This window comes from Parasteatoda tepidariorum, chromosome 7 (genome assembly GCF_982258835.1).
Source record: "Parasteatoda tepidariorum strain Cologne lab strain chromosome 7, Ptep-v5.0, whole genome shotgun sequence".
NCBI lineage: Eukaryota > Metazoa > Arthropoda > Arachnida > Araneae > Theridiidae > Parasteatoda > Parasteatoda tepidariorum.
Genome location: NC_141761.1, coordinates 12,526,236 through 12,553,015, shown reverse-complemented (window position 1 = coordinate 12,553,015; position 26,780 = coordinate 12,526,236). Strand labels below are relative to the sequence as shown.

Sequence of the window (26,780 nt, the reverse complement as noted above, 5' to 3'; positions counted from 1 at the left end):
TAAACCTATCAAGAAGGCGGAAATTAAACAAAGAAGTAAACGATATTATAGATGAAGTAGCAAACCAAAAACGAATAAAATATCCAGATAAAGGAAGAGGGTTAATGACGATATGCTAAAGAAGAAAACAAATATAGGGTAGACTCTGAATCATGAAGAAAAGAATATGTAAATATATTTGAATATACGTAAAAATAAATAGGAAAAAATTCAATTACATTAACAATTACATGCAAAGATTTAAAAATTCAGTTACATGCAAAGTAGCAAATGCGAAATTATTATATTCTTCTTCAGGAGCGCAACAGCCCTTTGCAGGCCTTGGCTGCCTCAACAGCACGCCTTCTCCAGCTCCTTCTGTCCATGGCAACTCCCCTCCAGTTCTTAAGTTTTAGGACTTTGAGGTCGTTTTCGGTGTCGTTGAGCCATCGAGTAGATGGTCTACCTCTAGAGCGGGACCCTTGAGGGTTCTTGAAGGTGGCAATTTTTACAGGGCTATCTTCAGAGCCTCTCCAGATATGGCCGAGCCATCTTAAATTATTAATTATTATATTGGCAAAATGTAAAATGAAATGTTATCGTGTTGACGTGGTTGGAAAATTTTGTCACTGAAACTGTAAGATGAGGACGAAAAATTTGATAATGTGGTTAATGTTGGTGAAAATGAAGATTCAAAAAATAGTTGCTGAAGTTATAAGAAAATTTGAAGAAAAATTCCTGATTTTAAAAAATAATGAATTCATGATATAAGTTACATAGCTAAAACTTAATGTTCTTAAATATTATTAACAGCAAAATCATTCATCAAAATTTCTAGCAAAAGCCAAAATTAGAATAAATATTCTAAAGTGAAATTGTTTAGCAAAGATTGTGAAAATATATATACTAAACGAACGTAGCGTTAGCAAGAATGTTGATTTGTATGTAGGTACTTCTATACTGTTACAATGGCAAAGTTATTTATTTTTACCGAGATTAAAAAAGTTGAACTAATACATTATGTAGAGCTATATTGTACATAGTTTTAATTTGTGCAGACATTAGTTTTATGCGTAGCAACAATTAAATAAAGATTTCGGCTAGTAGGTTATGTAGGGCGTTATAAATGTTTGTTGCTCACAGTTAAGTTTGTTGCTCAAAGTTATGATTCGTGATTTTTAAATGACGCAAATTAACTCTTCAATTGAGAAAAATTTGCCAGAAAAGATGCGCATTTTTTATTTGTCGGCTAAATATAAATAATTCCAAGCCTTCTTATGCTATTAATAAATTTAAAGCAAAGAGTGGACAATACTAGAATTCAGTGATAGCAAGAAATACGCATAGAAAAGTTAACATACTAAGCAGAAGCTTGCATGCTTGTGAGAAAAGGGAGAATAAGTTTTTTTGAATAGATGAAACTGGAACATGTGGAGAAATGTTTGTATCATGGTTGAAGACGGCAAGCAACGAGAATATTAGTTTTTATATTACGACAAATGCTATATTGAGATCTTCAAAATGTTCAAATTCTTTTTTAATTTAATAAAGTTTTGAAATTACTTCAAGTCAAACAGATTTATCTGTACCATAAAAAATAACTAGTTTTTCTGAACTGTTACTGCAGGCCTTGACGGCAAGTCCTGACACTTGTTAATAAATATCGTGTTAAAATTTAAATTAAGTTTAATTTACCGTACTAGAAATAAATGGCCCATGAAAGAGATCATGACATTATGTTTGAAGGTTTACTGTCGATAGAAACATAGGCATCAAAATATTTCTGCACTCTGAGCATGAAAAATACAAAAAAGTCATAGAACTAAGAACAATTTAAATAGATTTTGTACTAGACGTCCCTCTGGAATAGAACTACAGAACTCTCATTCGTGGTGGTAGTGCCTTTTTTTTTAAATTAAATTTTGCACATGATATATGAATATGAAGGCTAAATATAAAGACATATTTTCTTATATTAAATTACAATTCTATTTATTTCTCAAAAATGCTTATTTAGGATGTAGTAGGAATGTTCTTCCTTAATCTAAACCTATATTCAATTTCATGAGAAAATTACAAAGCAAAAATAATAATTACCACGGGAATAACTGAGCAAAATATAGATAATTTTTTGCCAGATTATACAAAAAGATGATTTTGGTGGAAATATAAAATACTTCATTCGACTTATATACAAAAAATCTCCTTCAGTTGGAAATAGATTGTGAAGCATATGCTAAAGTGAAGAAATAAATTAAATATAGTATTGAAATAGCAGTTGCTAGAGGCAGTATAAAATCTTCCTGTTGTAAAACCAGTAAGCGAGAGTAGTAGGAAATTCATTGAAAATTCGATGGTATTGTTTTGACACGAAATTAATTACCTTCGATGAGAAAGTAAAAAAAAAGTTAAACATTTTGAATAATTTCCCAGTGAGATAAAAATTGCTTGATTTAAATTATTCAGGAAAAAAAATACGCATAAAAAGGGCTGGTAGGATTCAAATATGAGAAAATGGTACATCTGGAATTTATAAATCACAAATTCCTTATAACTGTACCAGCTGTAAAACACGACCGATTGTAATTGTTAATAAGCACATTAAAATAGGATTAAAAAAATACAACTGTAATTTTTGGTTTCATACTTCATTTGTTTCATATTTCATTGAAACGTTAAAGAGATAATGAATTTTATTACATTCATTTATTAAATTAATAAAAGAAGTTGTTTCATTTTGAAGTATTTTGATACATTTTAAACCTTTAATAGCTAATATGGAGTTTAAAAAAAGTTTGTAGTTGTTTCATTATGAATTATCACATGCTGGAGGTTGCCCGATTTTCCATAGAGTCTTACACGTGATAATAGGGGTAATAATAGGGGTCTCAAATAATAGGGGTCTCCAAATAGAAAAATTAATTGATGACCATCTTCTGTGTCTTCTTAATACAGGGGAAAGCACCTACTTTCACGCTCCATCGCGATCATTTCATGCTATAGATTTAGCCATATGCAGTCCATCTATTTATCCAGATTGGTTATTTTATGTTCATGATGACCTCTTCAATAGCGATCATTTTCCATTAGTACTTACTTACACAGGCAGTAACAGCTACATTTTATCCAAAACACCGCGAATAAAATTAAACACTACGAACTGGGTTAAATTCACTACCTGGATACATATTGACGAAAGCATAGTAAACCAAGCTGATATAAATGTTGCAGTTGATCATTTCACAGATATGATACTAGAAGCAACCAAACATAGTTCAAAATTGTCATCCACAAAATTACCAAAACATCCTAAACCATGGTGGAACGATGACTGTCAAAAAACCAAAAAAGAGCAAAAACATTACTGGCAGATTTTTCGTAAACATCCAACCACTGATAACCTGATTGCTTTCAAAAAAGCCCGATCAGTGGCCCGAAAAACTCGACGAAACGCTCAAAGAAATTCCTGGAAAAATTATATCTCTTCCATAAAGTATAACACACCATCAAATTTAATCTGGAATAAAATAAGGACGATTTCTGGTAAATATACAGCACATAATATCCCTATTCTTAAGTGTAATAATTCACCAATCTCAGATATACACGATGTTACGAACGCCCTTGCCGGTGCTTTTGCTCAAGTTTCCAGCTCTTCTAACTACCCAGAACCATTTGCTTCAATTAAAAGAAATAAAGAAAAAATTAAACTAAAGCCTAAGAATACAAATAGCAAATATAATGAACCCTTTACATTCAACGAAATTCAAATAGCTCTAAAAAATATTCATCCAACAACACCTGGTCCTGATGATATTCACTACACTATGATTCAAAACCTTCCGGATAAAATTTTAAGTCTTCTCCTAAAACTTTATAATCGCATTTGGATCGAAAGAGTTTTTCCAAAAAACTGGTCAACTGCTTATGTCATCCCCATTTTAAAGCCAGGAAAAAACCCCGAAGAAACTACTAGCTATAGACCTATTGCATTGACCAGCTGTCTTTGCAAGCTTCTTGAAAAAATGGTGAATCGACGCCTTATGTTTCTACTTGAAACCCAACATCAACTTTCTGAATACCAAAGTGGTTTCCGTAAAGGTCGAAGCACTCTTGACAATTTACTAAGACTTGAAACAGACATCCGTCATGCCTTTTTAAAAAATCAACATTTAGTTTCAATTTTTTTCGATATGGAGAAGGCATATGACAGAACATGGCGGTATGGTATACTTAGGGATCTTATTAATTGCGGAATCGGTGGCAACATGTTCTATTTTATCAAAAGTTTTTTATCAAACAGAACATTTAGGGTTAAAATTAATTCCGTTTTATCTGATATTTTTATCCAGGAAGAGGGTGTTCCTCAAGGTAGCGTTTTAAGCGTGACACTTTTCATTTTAAAAATAAACGACATTTTACTTCAACTTCCTCCATCAGTTTATGGTGAATTGTTTGTTGATGACTTTCGGATATCATGCCGATCTACTAATATGTCACTTATTGAACGACAAATGCAATTAGCTGTCAATAAAATTTTAGTATGGACGACAGAAAATGGTTTTACATTATCTACTCAAAAAACTCACTGTATGCATTTTTGCCGCAAACGTGGTCTACATCCTCATCCGGAAATCATTCTAAATAGTTGCGTTATACCCGTTGTTGCTGAAACGAAATTCCTGGGAATGATATTTGATTCAAAACTCACATTTAAACCTCACATAAACTACATTAGGAAAAAAACATCTAATTCATTAAATATTTTAAAAGTTCTTACTAATTGTTCGTGGGGGGCTGACATGGACGCAATGATTAAAATATATCGTGCTGTTATACGTTCAAAACTAGACTATGGCATTCCCGTATATTCATCAGCTCGTTCATCTGTTTTAAAATATCTAGACACAATTCATCATCAAGGTCTTAGAATATCGTTGGGGGCGTTTCGAACTTCGCCAATTGAGAGTCTGTATGCGTTATGTTCCGAGCCATCTCTTTATTTTCGTCGCTCTAAACTGTCCCTAGATTATTATTTCAAAATTAAATCAAATCCACGTCATCCGTTGTATTCAGGTGTCATCAATCCGCAATTTACCACTCATTTCTCTTCACGTCCATCTTACATCCCTTCATTTGGGTTAAGAATCATAAAAATTTTAAATGATTTTAATATTTTCAATTTCGCAGCTTTTACTAATATACAGACTATCCCACCTTGGGTTAATCTCTCGATGTGTGTCTTAGATATTTTTGGAAATTTCAAGAAATCTGACACCAACTCTAGTGTTTTTAGCCAAAAATTTTATGAACATCGTAATAATTATAACGATTTTAAACCAATTTTTACTGATGGTTCAAAACATGATAACCATGTTGGTTGTGGTGTGGTTATTGAAAATTTTACTATATCTGAACAATTGCACCAAGACGCATCAATTTTCACTGCAGAATGCTACGCTATTTTACTAGCTCTAAATTTTATCTCTGACCAAACTTACCGCAAGTGGATAATTTATACTGACTCTCGCAGTTTTATATCAAGTGTTCCTCACACCGGGCGAAACCCCATGATATGTAAAATCCAAAGTTGTTTTACAGAATTGTGTGGTGAAGGTTTCCATATCTACTTTTGTTGGATACCATCACATGTCGGCATAAGGGGGAATGACCTTGCTGACATTACGGCTAAAACCACTCAAAACGTAAGCAATAACCTTATAACATCTCTTGATTTCAAACGCATATGTAAATCCACAATACAACAGGCTTGGAAAGAACATTGGTATAAACAAGCTAATAATAAACTGCACGAAATTTATCCTAATCTTGACAACTTTAAAACAATACATATTGATCGCAAAACCCAGGTTATTATCAATAGACTGCGCATTGGTCATTCTCGTTTTACTCACATGCATTTACTAAAATCTGAACCTGCACCTAGTTGTTCTCTATGTCATGTCGACATTACTATTAAACATATTTTAACAGACTGCGAACGATTCAAACATTTGAGGAACAAACTTTTTGGTAGCTTTTATCCTAATCTTCAATCTTTACTTGGTGACCCTATACATCACAACCTTTTAAAGTTCATCAAAACTATTGGACTATATTCTCTGCTTTAAAATAATACATTCTCAGCTTTAAATAATAAATCAGTAGTTTGACCTAGAGTCCGACTATTAACCTAGTGCCTGGCGCAGCATAGCCATTTCTGGCTCTTGTGCCAATAAAATCCAACTAACTAACATAACTAACATAAAATCTTCCTGTTGTAAAACCAGTAAGCGAGAGTAGTAGGAAATTCATTGAAAATTCGATGGTATTGTTTTGACACGAAATTAATTACCTTCGATGAGAAAGTAAAAAAAAAGTTAAACATTTTGAATAATTTCCCAGTGAGATAAAAATTGCTTGATTTAAATTATTCAGGAAAAAAAATACGCATAAAAAGGGCTGGTAGGATTCAAATATGAGAAAATGGTACATCTGGAATTTATAAATCACAAATTCCTTATAACTGTACCAGCTGTAAAACACGACCGATTGTAATTGTTAATAAGCACATTAAAATAGGATTAAAAAAATACAACTGTAATTTTTGGTTTCATACTTCATTTGTTTCATATTTCATTGAAACGTTAAAGAGATAATGAATTTTATTACATTCATTTATTAAATTAATAAAAGAAGTTGTTTCATTTTGAAGTATTTTGATACATTTTAAACCTTTAATAGCTAATATGGAGTTTAAAAAAAGTTTGTAGTTGTTTCATTATGAATTATCACATGCTGGAGGTTGCCCGATTTTCCATAGAGTCTTACACGTGATGAGCTTATGATGAATTAAAAAAGAAATATTTGCAATATTATAATACCAATATTACTGAAAATGTTTTTATAATATCCAAATAGATATGCTGAATAATCAAATTTTATACTGAATATGCTGAATCATCTATTAATTTCTAAAAATATATTTATGCATTTTAAGCTCCATTCCACAAGTGGCACTTTCTTTGATTATTATAGATATTCTATTTTTTGACTTAAAAAAGAACATTTTTTTAATTAACAAAGAAAATATTCACTCTATAAAATCATGAAGAGTACATAAAATTTCTGCATTGTTTTAAAGAAAAAAGCTACATTAAAACACATTTAATGTTAAAAATGTCCAACACGTAATCATGGAATGATACAATGTTTGAAGTCGATGCAATTGGTGAAATGGCCTATATTGGCCTATATTTTTTAGCTAATTTACTTTGCTTAGTGCAACTGAACACTAAAGTCGTATTGTTATTCTGAAAGACACTGGTTATTTCTCTTTAATTTAAATCATGGTTTTATGTCCATTAAGTCCTTGGCGCTATGCAGCCTAATTTGACTTTTACGTAAAAAACATGCATTAATATTAAATGAAGAGATAGTTTACAATAGAGACTTTGAAAAAAGTGCACTACATATTACGAATTATTTTTAAATGATTTCTAAAATTCCATCACACGCACTTCAAAGACGACTGGTTTGGAGAAGATTCTGTCAATACCCCATCGTAAAAACCCGTCTACTACACAGAAAAATTAGAATATAATGTCAAGAAGAATCCTGGATGAATTTTATCAATACCATAAATAATACAAAAATCAAAAGAAATTTGGAGTAAAATTAAAGCAATTTATCTGGACAAAACAAATTAAAAAATAAAGCAACAAATAAAATAAGTTATAAAAAATAGAAATTAATAATAATAAAATAAGTAAGGTAAATTTAAAATTGATCACAATGAAAAAAAAAATTAAAAAGTGAATTCATATCTTTCTATTTTAATCAATACTGCCCTTTAAAAAAAGTCATCGAATAAAGAACATCAAACCACTCAGCGCCCTGAGTCGTACGAAGCTGTCAGATTTTTCCGCGAAGTGGCGTGAAAAAAGTTATTAGTTAAGAATATCATCCTTGTAAGTTAAAAGATTTAATTTTTAGATAATGACTTACAAATTTGTTTTTCTAATAAATGAGTAAATTTGGCCTACATGGGAAATGGAATTGAAAGGGTTTATCTGGAAATACGCTGCTGGACAATTGCTAAGGACGGATAACACTATCATCCATAGCAACCACAAAATGCAAGAAAGCAAAATGTGTAAAATTAGAATAAGTGCGGGATATAGTAAGAAGAGTTATGCGTATGCAAATTTTTTTTCCACGTCTGTTCATCACGTGATAGCGCTAATAAGATCTTGAAAGGTTTTGACGCGTGTGGAGAGTTGTTGTTTCAAGTCCAAGTTTTACAGGAAAGATTTAGTTGACGAACTTGAAATTTTCGGCATGTCTTCCCGATATCATTTAGATGATTTTAAGCCTGGCCGAATTATTGGAAAGATCGAAGAAGGGCGAAAAATAACAGATGTTGCCAGGAAGTTCGACATCGCTCACAGCGTTGTTTCACGGCTGTGGAAATCATTTAAAACTACTGGTAGTAGGCGGCACGGGGGAGGTCGTGGTAGAAGTACGACGCCTGCAGAAGACAGATACATCGTCCTATCCGCAAAAAGGAACACTACAGCTCAACAGGTGGCAAATCAGTTTCTTGCTACCACCGGAAAGCAGATCTCCCGAAAAACTGTTGCCAGACGTTTGAGGGGAGGAGGACTATACGCCCGCAGACCTGTTGTGTGTGTCCCATTGACCAGACGGCACCGTACTGCCCGTTTGCAATAGTGTCATGAGCATCACAATTGGACTGAACAGGACTGGGCATGCGTACTATTCTCAGATGAGAGTAGGTTCAGTCTGTCATCGGATTGTAGACGCCAATTGATCTGGCGTGAGAGTGGTACTGGTTATCGTCCAGGAAATATCCAGGAAAGGGACCGATATCCGACATGCAGTGTGATGGTGTGGGCCGTCATCATGAAAAATGGCCACAAGGGCCTACATGTGGTTGTGAATGAGACTATGACGGGCCAACGATACTTTGATGAAGTTCTACTTCCTCATGTTCGTCTTTTCCGTAGTGCTGTCGGTGATGAATTTGTTTTTATGGATGACAGCGCAACATGTCATCGAACACTGGCTGTTCAGGATTGTCTAGACAGCGAGGGTATTCAACTCCTCGTATGGCCATCACGTTCTCCAGATCTAAACCCCATTGAAAATGTTTGGGATGCTTTGGGGAGGTAACTTGCTGGTCGAAACTATCCTCCGACAAACAAGAACACCCTCATCCGTTCACTGACAGTGGAATGGGATAAATTGCTTCAACAGCTGCTGGATAATGATGTGCAAAGTATGATACGACGTGTAGAATGTTGCATCACACTCCACGGTGGACATATACCGTACTGACACCTTTCTTCAAGTTGCCTGCTGACATTTAGATGCATTGTTCCATTTTTCCGTACGCAGCATCAAATGAACATTTTTTTTCTTTTAAATGTTTCATAGCTTTTATACTTTCCAGAACAATGAATATTCTTTATTCTAATGTCTGAACAGTGTGGCAACTATATTTTATCATACTAGGCCTCAAGTCTCGCTTAATGTTATGCTACATTGCAATTTGTGATCCGTCCTTAGCAATTGTCCAGCAGTGTATCTAAACAAATAAAAAAAATAGTTATGATTCAGAAGAAGAAACATATTCTTATCTTATGAAAGATTTTGAACAGTTTTTCAAACAAAAATACGCTTTAAGAATTAGTATTTTTGAAAGCTGAAAAAAAATGAAATATTACATTTGAAATAGATAAAATGTTTTCTTTATTACATTTTTCAAATTCGTGTGCTTTAAAAAGAGTTTAAATTATAAATATTTTACAATTAAATATGCGATTAGTCTAATATATCCCCAGTAATATAAAGATATCTTACAGAAAAGATGATGGAATTTGAAATTCTTTTATAGATTACTTTATAAATGTTAAGTCAAATAATAAGAATAAAAAAATGCTTCCTAATAAGTGGAGAACATTATTTATAAAAAATTGGCTACTTTAAGAGAATTAAACTAATAAGAGGATGTAAAACAAAATTTACTTGATTAAATTAGTAACAAACTATATAAGAATTACAAATATAAACCTGTTATAGTTGATTTATTAAATTTATATGTATCAAATTATATGGAAAAGAAAATAGTTATGATTTTTTTTTATTCTATTGGTAAATTCTATAACAAAGGAAACGAAAAAATAAAATAATTAATATATAAATAATGATTATAATAAAACAGAAATAAATCCAGACTTTTTTATTCCAAATTATGAAATCAATCATTATATAAGAAATATATTGTACATCGAAAGTATAATATAACTTAATTTAATAAAATTATATCAAAACAGTATCATAATGTTTTAAAACTTATTTAGAAATTGAAAACTGTTGGAAACATTTGTAAACAAGTAGACATTTCAATACACAACTCATTATTAGGTAAATTCTTTTACCCAAAATTAAAGCGTACAGAAAAAGCTTTCGAAAGTTAGCTAGAAATAATAACATAGAATTTAAACAAAAAATCAAATATCACTTAGTGTACGAGTAATATTAATATGATTTGAATGAAGAAAAAGAGGTAAGCATCTAAAAATAGTTAATGATGAAACAATTTCGAATTATTTAAATAAAAAATTGTGATAATTAATGCTTAGCTATGTTTATAACTGCCCTTTCAAAACAAAATCCTGATTTGCTATGTGATGAATTTTAAAAAATCTCTTTAAAAGATATCAATGAAGGACGGTATGAAATTACAAGAAACATTGGCAGAAAAATTACATGAATTATGCAATGTACTGTGTAGAGAAAATTTTAATGAAAAAATATACAATGTGATAGATGTTTTGTAGAAAATTCTAATTGTGAAGGAGAGTAGGTGTTTTGTAAAAAATGTTTTAGACAATGTAAATGTAAAGAAATGTTTAGATGATCATAATATGCTATATAGAAATGAAAGTTACGTCCGCAAAATGTTTAAAATGCAAATGTAACATTAATAGAAGTGAAACTCCTTAAAAGTATAAATGTGAAGAAATGAAATGTAAAAAGTATATTTGTTTCGAACAAGAAGTAACGAAGGAGATAAATGCGACGCTAGTTAAAAAAAAGAAGAAGAAAAATCCATTTTGTAGGTATGGTTGTTTTAAATAGCTATTAATCAACAAAAAAACACCATTTTTTACTGTTACTCAGATAATACAGAAATATTTTTTCGATTTCAAAACAAATAACTAATGAAGTAAATCATGATTGCAATTGTAGAGAAAACAAACTCAGTAATGAAAAATGAATTGTTATTTCGTCTAGAGCATTGTTTCTCAACGAGGGCGATACCGCCCCCCTAGGGGATGTGGAAGTATACTGTAGGGAGCTAAATTTGTTTTGGGTGGTAGGGGGGCGATCAACATATTTGGTCATTCAAATTTTAAAACTCCGAAATAAAATTATTAAAATGAGATTAATTTAATAAATAAAATTAATCTAAAATTATAACATTGAAGAAAAAAAGATTACAATAATATAACAAATCCGATTCAGCATTTGTATCAACCATAAAACGAACTTAAAGCGACACCCATTCTTCAATGCGAAGCCATGAGTCAGTTGTTTTTGCCACATTCAAGCTATTTGGAATTGAATGTGGGGTTTAGTAGCACAAGGTCCAAAAAAGGACATACTGCACCTAACACACTGTTTTAAAAACAGATTAAAAGGTTGAGTAAAGGACATGTATAAAATCAGATTAGATAGTGAAAATTGTAAAGTTACATACATTAAAATCAATAAAACTTCATGGTAAATTTACCAAAACGGTAAGTAGTATAAAACAATTTTATACAACTTAAAATTCCAATAGAACGTAAAAATACAAAGATGTTAGGATGGTGATTTTTATCTAACAAGTCTTTTATGCATAAAATCGTGCTTCCAAAAAAGATAAGGCGTTGTTGGTTAAAACATGGGCAAGCGATTAAAATATGGTGAATTGAAAGCGAAACGTTACAAGTATCGCATCCAGGAGGCGGTTCTTTGAACAGCAAGTGAAGATGAGTCAGTCGAATATGTCCTATATGTAGGCGGGTGAGCTTGACATCTGCTCTGCGCAATTTCAACACTGGCCAAGGCTCTAGCATAGACTTAATTGTATGCAGTTTGTAAATGTCAGTGTTGCTGCCACAAAGACATAATAAAATGTCTATACAATTCTTCAATGTCAGAAATGGGGGCTCATAGGATTAATGGAGTCGTAGCAGATCGGGCAGCTGAGTCAGCCATGTCATTACCTGAAATACCAACATGGCTGGGGGTCCAACAAAACAAACTGTTGAAATCATTTTTGTGATGACTAACTAACAGATGTTTAATGATACATAAAATAGGGTGAGCTTCGATTTTTACATGATTATTCAGCTGACGTAAAACACTTTGGCTGTCAGAGTGAATGTACGGTCAGTGTTGAGATAAGTCGTAGAGTAATGAGAATGGCTTCAGCAGTAAATACAGAACATATGGCAGATATGATATAACTGTATGTTCGATCAGCTATAATGATTCCACATCCAACATGCCCAGGAGATTTTGACCCATACGTAAAAACAGAATCATACTGACAATACTCATGACGATGAGAGATGAATATTCACGCTGGGAGATATACTGGATTTTCTGTATGAAGCAAATGGAGAATAAAAGTGATATGACGGAATAACCCAAGGTTTGTTAAGAAAGTGATCAGCTGATTGAGATAGTGATTCGCAAAAATTGAATGACTGAACGCATACGAGCATTAATGAGCGTAAGCTTAGTGGAATAACCTCATGTCGAAGAGGATGGGAGTTAAATGACATAACACGAAAGTAAAATGTAAGACAGAGCTGCATACGCCGAAAATAGAGTGCGGATAAATTACATATACTATATAAGCTTTCGACTGAGGACGTTCGAAATGCGCCGCTACAGATTCGCATCGCAGTATGATGCACTGCATCTAACAGCTTCAAATTTGAGGCAGTTGCAGTGCCATAGACTGCGCAAGCGTAATCTATGCGTGATAATATCAACGCTTTGTAGATTCTGATTAGGCCGATGCGATCCGCAGCCCAGAAAGTATTTGAGAGTGTTAAAATGATAATCAAAACCTTTAATCGTAATCGTTTACCTATTTTGCATTTTTGTGTTTTGGCAACGCCTCTCTGCTTGTAGATCTGTGTGTTCACAAACAAGGTGCGTGCCAGCTGTGTGCTAATTTGTTTCTTAATTATTTAATCTAGTATCTAATAAATTTATGTCAACTGTTAATGTCTATGTGAATTATTTATAATTGGTTATGGGCCCAGTAACGCGGATTAACTTGACATTTAGAAAGATAGCTAGGGAAAGCTTTGATTAGGCTTACTGGAAGTGAAACTCATGCTGTGTTGCATTCCTAGGACTAACACCTTTTTTTAACAATGGAATTTAAAGCTCATGTCGACAAACTTGTTGGTGCTTCTAACTGGAGTAAATGGAAACGTCAGATTGAACTTTTGCTTCGTTATCACGATGTTCATGATTTAATAACTGGTGAGCAGGTATGTCCTGTTCTTTCCGAAAATGCAACAACGGAAGCAAAGGCGCTTCATGAAAAGAACAGAAAATCTTTCATGAAGAATGACTCTCTAGCACAACTTGTTTTAAAATAGCAGCATGGATGATGCAAATGTTGAACTCACAGCAACATGCGACAGTGCGATAAGTATTTGGCAAAAGTTACTTTCTATTTATGAGCAAAGCTCGGGTCAAAGGCTCCATCGCTTAATGGAACAATTCTTTTGCTGTGAAAGGGATGCAAATGATGATGTTGTCACACATATTGCCAAATTGCAAAAGAATTTTAGTGAACTTAACGAAGAACTTAAAAGAGTTGCTAAGACAACTCTTCCGAATTTGCTACTAATGAGTAGAATCATGTCAACCCTTCCATGTGAGTACTTTGAGTTCAAGAGCGTATGGGAGTCTATTCCAATTGAAGATCGTTCTATAAATATTCTGACAGAACGACTTCGTCTAATTGAAATGAGATTGCCACCGAAGAAGTCAGATTCTACAGCTTTTCTTGTAACAAAGAAAAAAGCTCCAAAGAAAGTGGAAAGAAAATGCTACCCTTGTAGAAAAACAGGACACATTGCCAAAGACCAGGGCTCGAAAAACCACCCGTCCGCCCGTCCTCGGCGGTCAAAAATTCCCTGCGGACAACAAGTATCTCGAATCCGGCGTCCGCACGGACGGCCATTTTTCCGTTAAAATTCGTGATACATTTTAAATTTTTGTTATCTTACAAGAGTCTAGCGCCTCACTTCTAAAATGACCCTCTAATCTAGAAATACAGCAACATACTGCGCTTGGTGGAATTGATGTTTTCTCTGTCTGGGAGTACTGCAGTGGTTGAAAGAGGCTTTTCAGCAATGAGCTTACAAAAAAAACACATTACGTACTGGTCTTATACAAGAAGCGTTAAACGCAATTATGACAATCCACCTAAATGGAAAATTCCTTTCGGATTTCTGTGCAGAAACCACTGTAAATCGTTGGCTTGATTGTGGAACTGGCAAACGTCATATTTGTTTCATTTAAAAAACGAAGTACAGTGAAACCTGCCAAGTTGACCACCCTTGTAAGTTGGGCACCTGCATAAGTTGACCTCAATTATCAAGAACGGAATTTTTCCTATATAAAGAAGCGAAACCTTTGTAACTTGACCACCTGTTTATCTTGTATGTTGACCACTGAAATAAGTCAATTTTGTCTAGGAGTATTATGAAATTCTATTCTAAAAACCTCATAAGTTGACCAGAAAAAAAATTCAGAAAATTTTCTGTCATTTTTGGTAATGTATGTTAAAATTTCACTTGTTTGGTGAAATAGTGTAAAAAACTAATCTAAACCCTTATGTGAGTTGACCATCAGGGGAAACTGTAAGGAGTCAGCTTTTTACCATTTCTTTCATCCGTTCATTGAAAACAGGTGTGTTAGTTGAAAAGTTGCTCTTCCTGTTGCAATAGTCAGCATTTGAATAAATGAATACTCTGAATCTTTGATCTTTAAGTATAGTAAATAAATTTTAAAGTTTCCAAATAATTTTCTTTTGTGAAAGATTTCAAATTACATGTTTTCGTGTTCTGATATTTTAAGAAATTATATTTATTAAACACTTCACATGCATAACTAACCAAATAATTTTTTAAAAAAAAATTAGTTAAATATTAGAATTATATGTATCAAATTGAAGTTCATTCAGGTTTAAATACATTTATTAACATATTCATTTGCATATTTTCTGAATAAAATTTTTAAGTCAAGTAAAAAAAAAATTCAATATATAGCAACATGATATAGGAAAAGAAAAAGTAAACAATGACCCATCCCCTCTATAAGTTGACCACTGAAACAATGCACCACAAGTGATCAACTTACACAAGTTTTACTGTACCCTCGGATAAATTGACATTCCAGATAACTTGACCTTTGTCATTTAAACTATTTCATAAAAGAAATACTAGGTTTTACTATTAGTAACCCAGTATTTGTAATCCTAGTAACTACTAATTCATTGTGCAATTTATAATTATGGTTGTAATAAATAAGAGAAAATTATATTTTTATTTAATTATAAGCTACGGGTTAGTTTCAAAGGAGGACGGGTACCTTGTTGAACAAGCTTGGCTTAACCCCGACCCGTCCCATAGCGGGACATCCGGGAAATACGTGAAGACTATCGTAGCTGCAAACCTCGAATCAGTCGGAGGACCCAGTGGTGCATGGGCACGTGGTTCCATGGCCCCGAGTCACGCCCGACGAGAGCAACACTGTCGTTCGACGGACAGAGGAGGCCGAAGGGACAAGCCCGAGACGGGTGCGGCGGTGCCATGTTCGGCTGCGAACGACTCACCAGGAATGTTGCAGCGAGAGACGACCGCCACGCTACGACCCATCGAGGCACCCTCTGACTGGAAGATTACGAAACCCCTTAGAACTTTATTAAATATGCAACAAAATGGATTATACAACAAAATGGACCACCAACTCGGTGATCAAACAAAGGAAACAGATTTAAATAAAATCAATTACAGCATTAACGCCCCAGGAAGGGGTGGAGGACACTTTAGAGCCATGGGCGGATCGTGAATTTGTGGGGCCCTGGGCTGAAACTACTTTGGGGCCCTAATAGCCGTTTTGTCAAAAAAACTGTTTTCTATAGGAATGTAGATAAGTATATAGAAAAAAATAGGACAGTAAATTAATCTTATTTATTTATTTATTTTTTTTTGTCTATACAAACAGCAACTGTTATTGCAAAAGAAATAGACAGGTTATGTGTAGTTATGTTATATAAATTATAAAGCAACCTTTCTGCATTTTGGAGCTGCAAATTCCTTTATTTACTCATCACATTGTAAGTCCTTCGTTAAATCACAATTTATGGAAAGAACTGATTAATGATTTAGTCGATGGTTCGACATTGTTGTCCTATATTTGTTTTCTATATATGACATCCTGGAGAGAGAGCGCTCAGCTTCACAGCTGGTAATTGGCAAAAGTTAAAAAAATCTTTAAGACAGTGTAGCAATTTGGGAAAACATCAACAAATTTATTTTCATAAATTAGCATAAAAATTTCACTGCAAGAGGTGTAAGACTCTGGCTTAGACTGAAGTAAATAAGATTTTAACTGAATGCACTCATTCACTAAATGCTCGTCTACGTCATCTGGATAATAATCAACATTATTACGTACACTTTCCAGATTTCCATATTTTTGTCTTGCAAATCCATTAAAAATTTGAATTTCTTGTTATACATCTCATAGACTTGACTCCTTTTATTTAAATCCAAAATCAGCTTATCCAACGCAACGTTTAAAGTGTCTCTTTTAAATTTTTCTGCTCCGTATACTGAGAATTTATCTGTAGACTTATCTGAAAATTTTGGAGTAATGCGTCTCTTGTTTATGTCATTGTAGTCTATTCCCACACTAGTACTTAATTCTTTAGCTTTCTCTCCGTATTCCTTTAGCTTCTGATCTGATTGGTGCCTTATGTTTTTCACGAGGTCTTTTAATGATACAATTAATTTGTTGCCTTCACAAATAACTTGTTGCCTTCACGTGTCAACCACACTAACATTGATTTCTTATATTCATTAGAATTTTCATGATTTTCTAAACAAGTTCCTATGTGTTTCCAATCAGAAAATCCGGTTGTGTATTGAGAAGAAATTTTAGAAAAAAGTTTGCAAGTCAAACAAAAAACAGTACCAACCCTGATTGAATAACATAACCAAGATCTTTCCAATGATTGACCATTTTTCATTTTCTTAATGAAATACCTATTTGAAAATGTTCTGTTTTGTTCTTTGCATTTCTATATTGAAGCAGAATATATATTTTTCGGATCTTTATTTTGAAAGTCAGTCATTTCATGTGAGAGTATGTCATTAATAAAATCATTATTTAGCAATTCTGACCACAAGCCCACGTCAACATATTTCTCAAACTTAATATTCTCTAAATTTCTTTCCGCCTCGGTATTACCGTCCTCTTGCTGAACACCAATATAGTTTTCAGTGGGATCAGGGGGTTTCTGGTAGTCAAGACAGTTATTAGTAAACTAAACAAGTTTGTCACTTTGACGACGAGAACAGAAATGTGGGAAAAAAACAAAAATGCATCGGGCGTTAAGCGGCGCTGCGGGAAGTCCCCCATAATAGACGCGAAAAAATACACTGACCAAAAACAAGCGACGGGTAATTCCCTGTTCCGTTCGATAGACGCGCACATGCATGGGTTGATTGATCTCAGGGTTGCCTACCTTATAATATATATTTTTTTAAATTCAAAATATCAATCTTAATTCAAAATATCAGTGGGGACTGGAGCCCTTTTTATCCACGGGGCCCTGGGCTGCAGCCCAAAAAGCCCTTAAGTAGATCCGCCCCTGCTTAGAACGGCTCACAAAAAGTGGGTCAATATTTGATGTGTTTTCGCAGGGCTGCTATTGCTCTTTGGAACGATGGGCAAGTTCTTTGGTTTGCTGAGTGATTCATGTTTAGCTTTAGGCCAAATCTTCGGTTTGCTGTCTCGCAGTTTACGCATTTGCTCTTATTTTTGCAGTTATTTCTCTTGTGCCCTTCGTCGCCGCAATTTGCGCAGCATTCTTCCTTAGTGCAGTCTCGCGCCATGTGTCCGAAGCAGTTGCACTTGTAGCACCTAAGGGGTCTTAGGTATTCTTTGATTCGGTTTATAGACCATCCAAATTTTAGTATTCCTTTTCTCATTATGTTCTTAAAAACACTTGGGTCAGTTTGAATAACCCAGTTGGTACCATTTAAGGATTTTATGGGAAAACAGATTTCAAGTTTGTCGTCTACCATTTCATTATTTTGGTCGCTTAGCTTTTGCTTTAGCTCTTCTTTTTCTATTTCTTTGTCAACATTGAAGAGTATGACTCTTGGAAATTTCTTTATCGGCAATGAGCACTTCAGTTTGGTATCTAGTCCCTGGTCCACGATTTCTTCGTGAACTTTCTTAACATCTTTCTTGGACACCATTCGAACTACAATCCCACCTTCCTTGATTGGTCTTATGTTTCTGACGCCAATAGCAAGCGCTGCTGGGTCAATGTTCTCTTTTAAGGTATTTTCAGTCTCTTCGGAGGTGCACGGGACAACCGGACGAACAACCAGCACGTGGTTCAGAGCCACCTTTGAGGCTCCTGTTTTGGTTCCGCTCTTCGCAATTTCTGCGTAAGATTTTTGCACTTTCTTCGCACCTTTTTCTACCACTTCTTTGAGAGTTTTTTGTGCCTCGTCGTAGAGCCCTCTTGTATAGGGCAGAACCTCTGATTGACTCACAAAAAGATTTTTTTTGAAAGAGCAATTTTTAGTAACTCACTGATTTTTAGTGCATCAAGTTTTTTATTACAAAAGTCACTTGTAAATTTCGTAAATCGCTCATTCAGCTCTTCCCCCGACTTAGCCCATTCCTTCCTTGACAGATCAAAAGATTCGTTAAAATCCTCCGGGATCGAATCCCCTTCCTCGTCGCTGCTCATATCCAGAATACAACTCGTATTCGTCAGGGTTCCTTGATTGAAAGGCTCTGTAGGCAGCCTCGATTGGGAAATTTCTTTCAGGTCTTGAGTGAACCAGCTCTTATGAATAAATCGAGCTTTCCTATTATTTGAGGATCTATTGCCCAATTGGCTGTCTTCGGTCTACCGTCCCCTCTGTCTGCGTTAGCCACCCAAGGTGTTACTCCCTCGTACCACGAAGAGGTGCGGAGCAGGTACTATAAAGCTGATGATTTGGTGTTAGATGGTAGACCTTTTAAGAATTCGACGCAGGGAATAGACTCTCGGCCGTTGTTCCACTGCGAGTATTCGTTCTCGAATTACTTAGCTAGCTCGTTCGAATTCTAAGGGACACGAGGGACCTTGTTGAACAAGCCGTCCTCGGGGACAGGTAAATTTTCTGACTTTCTTCGAGCCCTGCCAAAGACTGTTGAAAGGCAAATAAATTGAAAGCCTCTGGTGATGTATTTTTGTGTGTTGAAGGAGTGGAGGAAAACGAACTCTGAATAGCTGATAGTGGAGCGTCAGCTCATATGACCAGTTTTAAAAATTATTTTCTCGATTTTAAGAAGTTTCCCTTTTCAAAGCCAGTGCATGTCGGCAACAACAACACAATTTTAGCTTATGGACAAGGAACAGTAAATGTTGAAATGAAAGCAAATGGAAAATGGGTCAGCAACCATTTGTCAGAAGTATGGTATGTACCTGATGTGAGCAGAAATCTGTTTTCTGTTAGTCAGACACTTGAAAAAGGTTTTGCTTTTCAAGCTGAAGGAAAAGAATGCTTTTTCACAAAAGATGGAAGTGTACGCTTAAGAGGCGTTAGGACAAATGGACTATATGCTTTAAAAATGAGAGTTGTGTGTCCATTAATGTCTGCTGAAATATATGTTGCTTCTGCAGATCAGTCCTTTCAACTATGGTATGAGAAATTATGTCATCAGAACAATACTTATGTTAAAGAGTTTCTTGGTCGAAGGGAATTAAAGTCTGTGAAAGTAAGGAATCTTGTGAAGGATGCTTGTATGGTAAACAACAACTTGGGAGATTTCATGACAGACCTTGTCGACCAACAGAAACTGGAGCACTTATACACGCAGATGTGTGTGGACCTATGCAGGAGAAGTCAATAGGTGGATCTCGCTATTTTGTGTGTTTCAAAGACGATTTCTCAAAATTTCGTAGAGTTTTCTTCATGGAGGCAAAGTCTGAAGTGCCCAATTGTCTCAAGATCTTTTTAAATGAAGCTAAAATTGCAGGTCATACTGTTAAAGAATTTCTCAGTGATGGAGGAGGAGAGTTTAAAAATTCTCAGGTTTGTGAAATGTTGCAAAATAGGGGAATAAATATCAGATACTCTATGCCTTACACCCCAGAGCAGAACGGTGCTGCAGAAAGAGAAAACCGAACTATAGTGGAAACTGCTAAATCTATCCTTCATCATAAATGTCTTCCTCTAAAGTTGTGGGCGGAGGCAGTAAAGCACTGCAGTATATGTCTTAAATAGAACAGGTCCAACTAGACAGAAGAATAAAACTCCTATTGAACTTTGGTCAGGCAGCGCTTTTGATATAGCGAACTTGAAAATATTTGGAAACAAGTGCTTCGTGCATGTTCCTAAGCAGCGAAGGCAAAAATGGGATCTGAAAAGTATTTCCGGCTATTTTGTTGGTTACTGCGGCAATAAAGATGGCTATAGAGTTAGGGTAAAGGATCAAAACAAAATCGTTTTGAGTAGAGATGTTATTTTTCAAAATGAATCCTATTGCTCTATGATACCTCAGAATGAGAAGTCGTGTAATGATGTCAACGAACCATCAATTAATCATGAATCAGATATAGAATTCATCAGACCCTCTGACAAGAAAGATTTAGATGTGAGCCAGGAAATAGGAGAAGATTCATCTGATCCAGTAGATTTTGAAAATTTATCTGATAAGCAAGAGATAAACTTGCGAAACAGGTCACTGATAAAGAAACCAGCAAGATATGACAATTGTGTTCTTCTAGCTGAATATACAGAGCCTGAAACATATAAAGAGGCTATTGCTTCAAAAGAAAGCAATGAGTGGCTTGCAGCTATGAAAGAAGAGATGAGTTATTTAGAAGCCAACAATACCTGGAAGCTTGTGAATCTACCTCAAGGCAGAAAAGCGATTGCTAGTCGCTGGGTTTATAAAGTAAAGAAAAATACTGATGGGACTGTTCAGCGTTTTAAAGCACGCCTCGTCGCCAAAGGCTACAGCCAAAAAGTTGGTGTTGATTTCAAAGAAACCTTTAGTCCTGTTGTGCGTTGGGATACCATCAGAACAGTACTCAGTATTACTGCATTTAATAAGGTGAAACTAATTCAATTTGATGTCAAAACTGCATTTCTCTATGGAGATTTGCAAGAAGATATTTACATGTATCAACCTGAGGGCTTTGAAGATGGTACACTGAACAAGTCTGTATATTGCTCAAGAGCATTTATGGATTGAAGCAAGCTCCAAGAGTTTGGAATGAACTCTTCAAAAGTTTCGCTGTGAATTGTGGTTTGAAACAATCAAACTCAGATCCCTGTTTGTTTTTGAATGATGAGAAATCAATTTATCTCATTGTGTATGTTGATGATGGAATTATTGCATCGCTAGATGAAAGTGTTGTAAAACAATTCTTATAGAAACTTAAAAGTGATTTTAGTTTTGTGATTGGTAAGGCCAACTACTTTCTAGGTATGCAAATTGAATGCCTTGATGATGGTGGTATATTTATACACCAGGAAGCTTACTGTAAGAAAATTTTGAATAGGTTTGAAATGAATGAGTGCAATTCAGTAAGTACTCCAATGGAAAAAGGTAGTATTACCACTGATCAATCAGAACCCCTCCCAGCTGTTGTGCCTTATCGTGAAGCTATTGGTAGCTTGATGTTCTTAGCAATTGTTTCCAGACCTGATATATCGTATGCAGTTGGAGTGTTATCTCAGGTCTTAGACAAGCCTCAGCAGGTGCACTGGAATATGACCAAAAGAATTATGCGTTACCTGAAAGGAACTGAAAAATGTGGGATTCTGTTCCAAAGTAAGAAAGATTCTCAGATTACTCTTCAGTGTTATACTGACTCTGATTATGCAGGAGATCCTCTTTCGAGAAGATCCACTTCAGGAATGATTTTCCTATCAAATTGTGGTGCTGTTTCATGGAGGAGCCAACGACAAAACTGCATTGCTCTTTAAACTACTGAAGCTGAATTTGTTGCAGCTAGTCAAGCTGCAAAGGTGGCCATTTGGTTAGGTAATCTTTTAAGAGAATTACAGTGTATTTCTACAATACCAGTCCTACAAATGGACAACCCAAAGTGCTATGAGATTAGTGAAAAACCCTGAATTTCATCAAACATATCGACATCAGATATAAGTTCATACGTGAACAATATGAATCAAAACAACTAGATGTTAATTATTGTAATAGTGATATGCAAATTGCTGATATCTTAACTAAACCTCTAGTGAAAGACAGGTTTCTAAAGCTCAGAAATTTAATTGGAATACATAATCTTAAGTGTATCTATGTATTTATGTTAATATTTATAGTGCTATATACTATTTAAGTTTTTATTGTGTAATCTTTGCTTTTCAATGTGCTTAAGAAGACAAATATTGCTATTAGTAGTGTTTTGATTTAGGGGAAGTGTTAAAATGATAATCAAAACCTTTAATCGTAATCGTTTACCTATTTTGTATTTTTGTGTTTTGGCAACGCCTCTCTACTTGTAGATCTGTGTGTTTTCAAACAAGCTGCGTGCCGGCTGTGTGCTAATTTGTTTCTCAATTATTTAATCTAGTATCTAATAAATTTATGTCAGCTGTTAATGTCTATGTGAATTATTTATAATTGAGAGAACACGTAACACATTTAAAGTTTTTTCACAACGTTTTCTAAGATAAAGAATATGGGTCAGAAAAGTGAGTGTGTTGTCAAAAATCACGCCTAAATATTTTGTTTTCGAAACAGTATGTATATTAACGTTATGAATAGAAATAACAGGATCATTGTGTAAACTGCGTAATTGACAAAAATGTATGCAAGAGCTTTTAGTGGGTGAAAGTGTGTGGCCATTTTACTCACACCATTTTGAAATCTTATTGAGAGCCAGCTGGAGTTGACGCTCAATAACGCGCATATTAGAGCCAGAACGGAAAACATTTAAATCGTCAACATAAAGTGAGCCAAACACATGAGGTGGTAATACGTTCGAAATGAGCACCTTCGACTTGAATGAAGAGGTCTGAAAACGTAGAACCCAGTTTAACACGAAAATACCATTTCATCAGAAAGTTCTTCAGGAAGATGGGTAAATTACTACTGAGTTCCATATCGTAGAGCATCTTAAGAATTCCGTATCACCATGTCCGATCGTAAGCCTTCTCAATATCGAAGAAGATAGAGACAAAATGGTTACATCGGACAAAGGCGTTACGAATTCTTGACTCTAAAGCAATAACCAGACCTCCAGTAGACCTCCCCTTTTCGAAAACTACTCTGCAACCCAGGTATATGACGGTTCTTTTCTAGGAAATATACTAAGCGGGTATTAATCATGCGCTCAAAGGACTTTCCCAGGCAGCTTGTTAACGCTATAGGGAGATAGCTTTCCGGTTCCTTAGAATCATTGCCTGGTTTCAATATGGGGTTCACAATTGCTCGCGACAACATGATGGATAAGTCTGTACCTTCCATATTCTATTAAATAGAACCAGGACGTTACACAAAGACGTAATCATGGAGCTAGGAGTAAGTGGAGAAGACACTCCCATTAGCCCACTCCTTTCAAGGTGAAGCAACCGCGAGAATTTTCCGCCATCTTACTTGCTGCGTCGTTGTGCGCTCATACATCTATCTATTTCTAGTTAATCCATGCTTTTAAACGAAGCTTGGAGGGCGGTTTTGAAGGGTTCATAATTTGATTTAAAGTGTCGAGTTTAGTCTTTTAAGTTAAATAAGGGATCCATCCATCCAAGCTTTCTCCATTTTTTATTTAGCCGTTAGAATTTTCGTATTTCTAACTTTTAGAAAAAACATTTCAACTTGACAGAATTTTTGAAACAAATGGAATTCTTAGTAAAGTTAATATTAGGTCAAGTTCATTTAACAATCACTATGCACTTTTCAAAACAATTTCAAGAAGATAAAAAAGTTTATTATCTAGAAATTTAAAATTTATATTACTCTGATAGTTTTAATTCATAGGTCCATAAAGTCAGGTAACTAATTATTTTAAGAAAAGACAGGAAAAAAATATTAGGTAGTTATGAATGTGTTGCATCCATGGAGCTAACTCCAAGCTGAATATAGAAATGATTTCAGAAAGTGAAATGCATAAATTTATACAAATTTCTCTTGCTAAAAATAAATCCATACATATGAAGATTTATACTTTGATAGTTTTATGAATACTTAAATAGGACATTTTTAATTGCATACAAAGTAAATCAATTTAAAGAAAAATATGTCAAAGTGTTTATTAAAAAAAGGAAAAATATGTTACAGATTAATAAAATATTATCACAGTATTCTAGTGATTATTTAAAAAAAAAAATTCTTAAACCAGAGCAAAGGCACATTGAAAAATCTAGAAACAGATCCTTAAATATATACATATATTTTGTTTATAAATTGAATATAGCTGTTTTCAGAAAAATATCAGTGTTGAAAGAAAAAAAAATTAGCTTAGGGATTAGAAAATTCTATGCATTAAAAAAACAATAATATATATATATATATATATATATATATATACATTGAGAGAGAAACATGTTCAATGCTTTCAATGAAGCTATGTACATTTAATGTATACAACAAAAAGCAACTAACAATTTCCTTAGAGGGGTGCATTGAACTTTATAAATGTAGAAAAAGATTCTTAAATGTAGAGAAAAACACATTTAATGTTTTCAATGAAGGTATACAACAAAAACATTTAGAAAAAAAATATACTTTAACTTGGAGAATTTTTATAACAAAAGTAGATCTATTTCATTTTACAATCGCTATGTATTTATCAATACAACTTAAAAAATATAATTAAATTTATTAAGAATTGTAAAATTTCAACCACCCTGAGAGCTTTATAAGTTCAAACTTAAGAGTTCAAACTTACTAATTATTATACTAGTAAAGGTAGATAAACTTATTACGTTAAGAAAAATTAGAATTTAAAGAACAAGCTCTGAGCGGTTATGAATATGTCACATCCATAGAGCTAACTCATAGCTCAATATAGAAAATAAAATTGAATACCACAATATTGAAAGATGTTTCTTGTTAAAAAAAGAATTTCAGAAAGTGCAATACATAATTTATGTTCTTATGTACATATATATATTTCTCTTGCTAAAAATTAGTCTATACAAATCCATATTAATATACCTAAATAATTTATACTATGAAAATTTTATGAATACTTAAAATATGACATTTTTAATAGCTTACTAAGTAAATTAGTTTAAAAATTTTTTGTCAAAATATTTCTTAAAAACAAATAAAAATTAGAGATTGAGAAAATATTATCACAGTATTCTAGTGACTAACTCAAAATATCTTAGCCCTGAGAGCAATAAACAATTTCTTTAAAAAGGTTTAACTTCACACACACACACACACACATATATATATATATATATATATATATATATATATATATATATATATATATATATATATATATATATATATATATTCTCTATAAATAGGAAATTGATTATTGCTAAATTTAAAATAAATCACTTTGATTTAAAAAAAGGACTTTGTTTAGGGATTAGAAAACCCTACGCTTTAATAAAAATTATTATTATTTTTTTAGGGGAAATACATTAAATGAAGGTATAGAACAGGAACTATCAGTACCTTAACATTAAGCAAAAACTACATCACTATAAAGCTTAGAATAAATGCATATGTAATCATGGAGTACTTTATTATTATCTAATATTACATGCAATCACTTGTATATAATATTAGATTTTTAATAAATTTAAATTTTTTTTGTCTATTTCATATTTGGAATGCAATGGGATACTTTCTGGTTTTAAAAAATATCAATTTTCAGATGAATAACTTCGACAGAAATAAATAAAATACAGCTGAAATTTTTATAAAGTAACATAAAACCTTAAGATGCAAGAAGTCATAATTAAAATAATATAATTAAAATAATAAGAAGTCCAAGAAAAAATAATAAGACAAAGTAAGACTACTCGAATAACGAATAAAATAAAAATGATAATGACTGTCCGAACATCCGACAATTCAAGCATAAACGAGCTACAAATGCCAATGTTTTGAAGTAAGTAAGATGGCCGACGGTTAATTTTGCGGTTAACATTGCCGAGCTTTCGGCTTCACGAATTTCTGCTAGTGTCTCCTCCATCTACTCCTAGCTCCATGGACGTAATATCCAAATGGCGGAGCATGTGGTAAATTCGAGACCAGGGGTAGTGTTCGCAGCTGTTGATAAGGCTTTCTGTAGTTCCAGAAAAGTAAAATTGCCATTGTATGAAGACGATCGACGAGTGTGAAAATTGATGATATGTCATTCAGCGTTTTGTTTATAGTATTGAAAAGACGTATTGTTTATAGTATTGTAACTTTCTGCACTAAAGATTGCGGCAAATGTCTTACCAAGCATATTACATACATCA

General features: G+C 33.7%; 2 pseudogenes; both read left to right on the top strand.

The window, feature by feature from the left end:
- The first annotated feature begins 13,445 nt into the window (after positions 1-13,445).
- On the top strand, positions 13,446-14,277 carry LOC147806847 (uncharacterized; annotated as a pseudogene).
- A 7,538-nt stretch (positions 14,278-21,815) lies between these two features.
- Positions 21,816-22,316, top strand: LOC147806846 (uncharacterized; annotated as a pseudogene).
- The last annotated feature ends 4,464 nt before the right edge of the window (positions 22,317-26,780 follow it).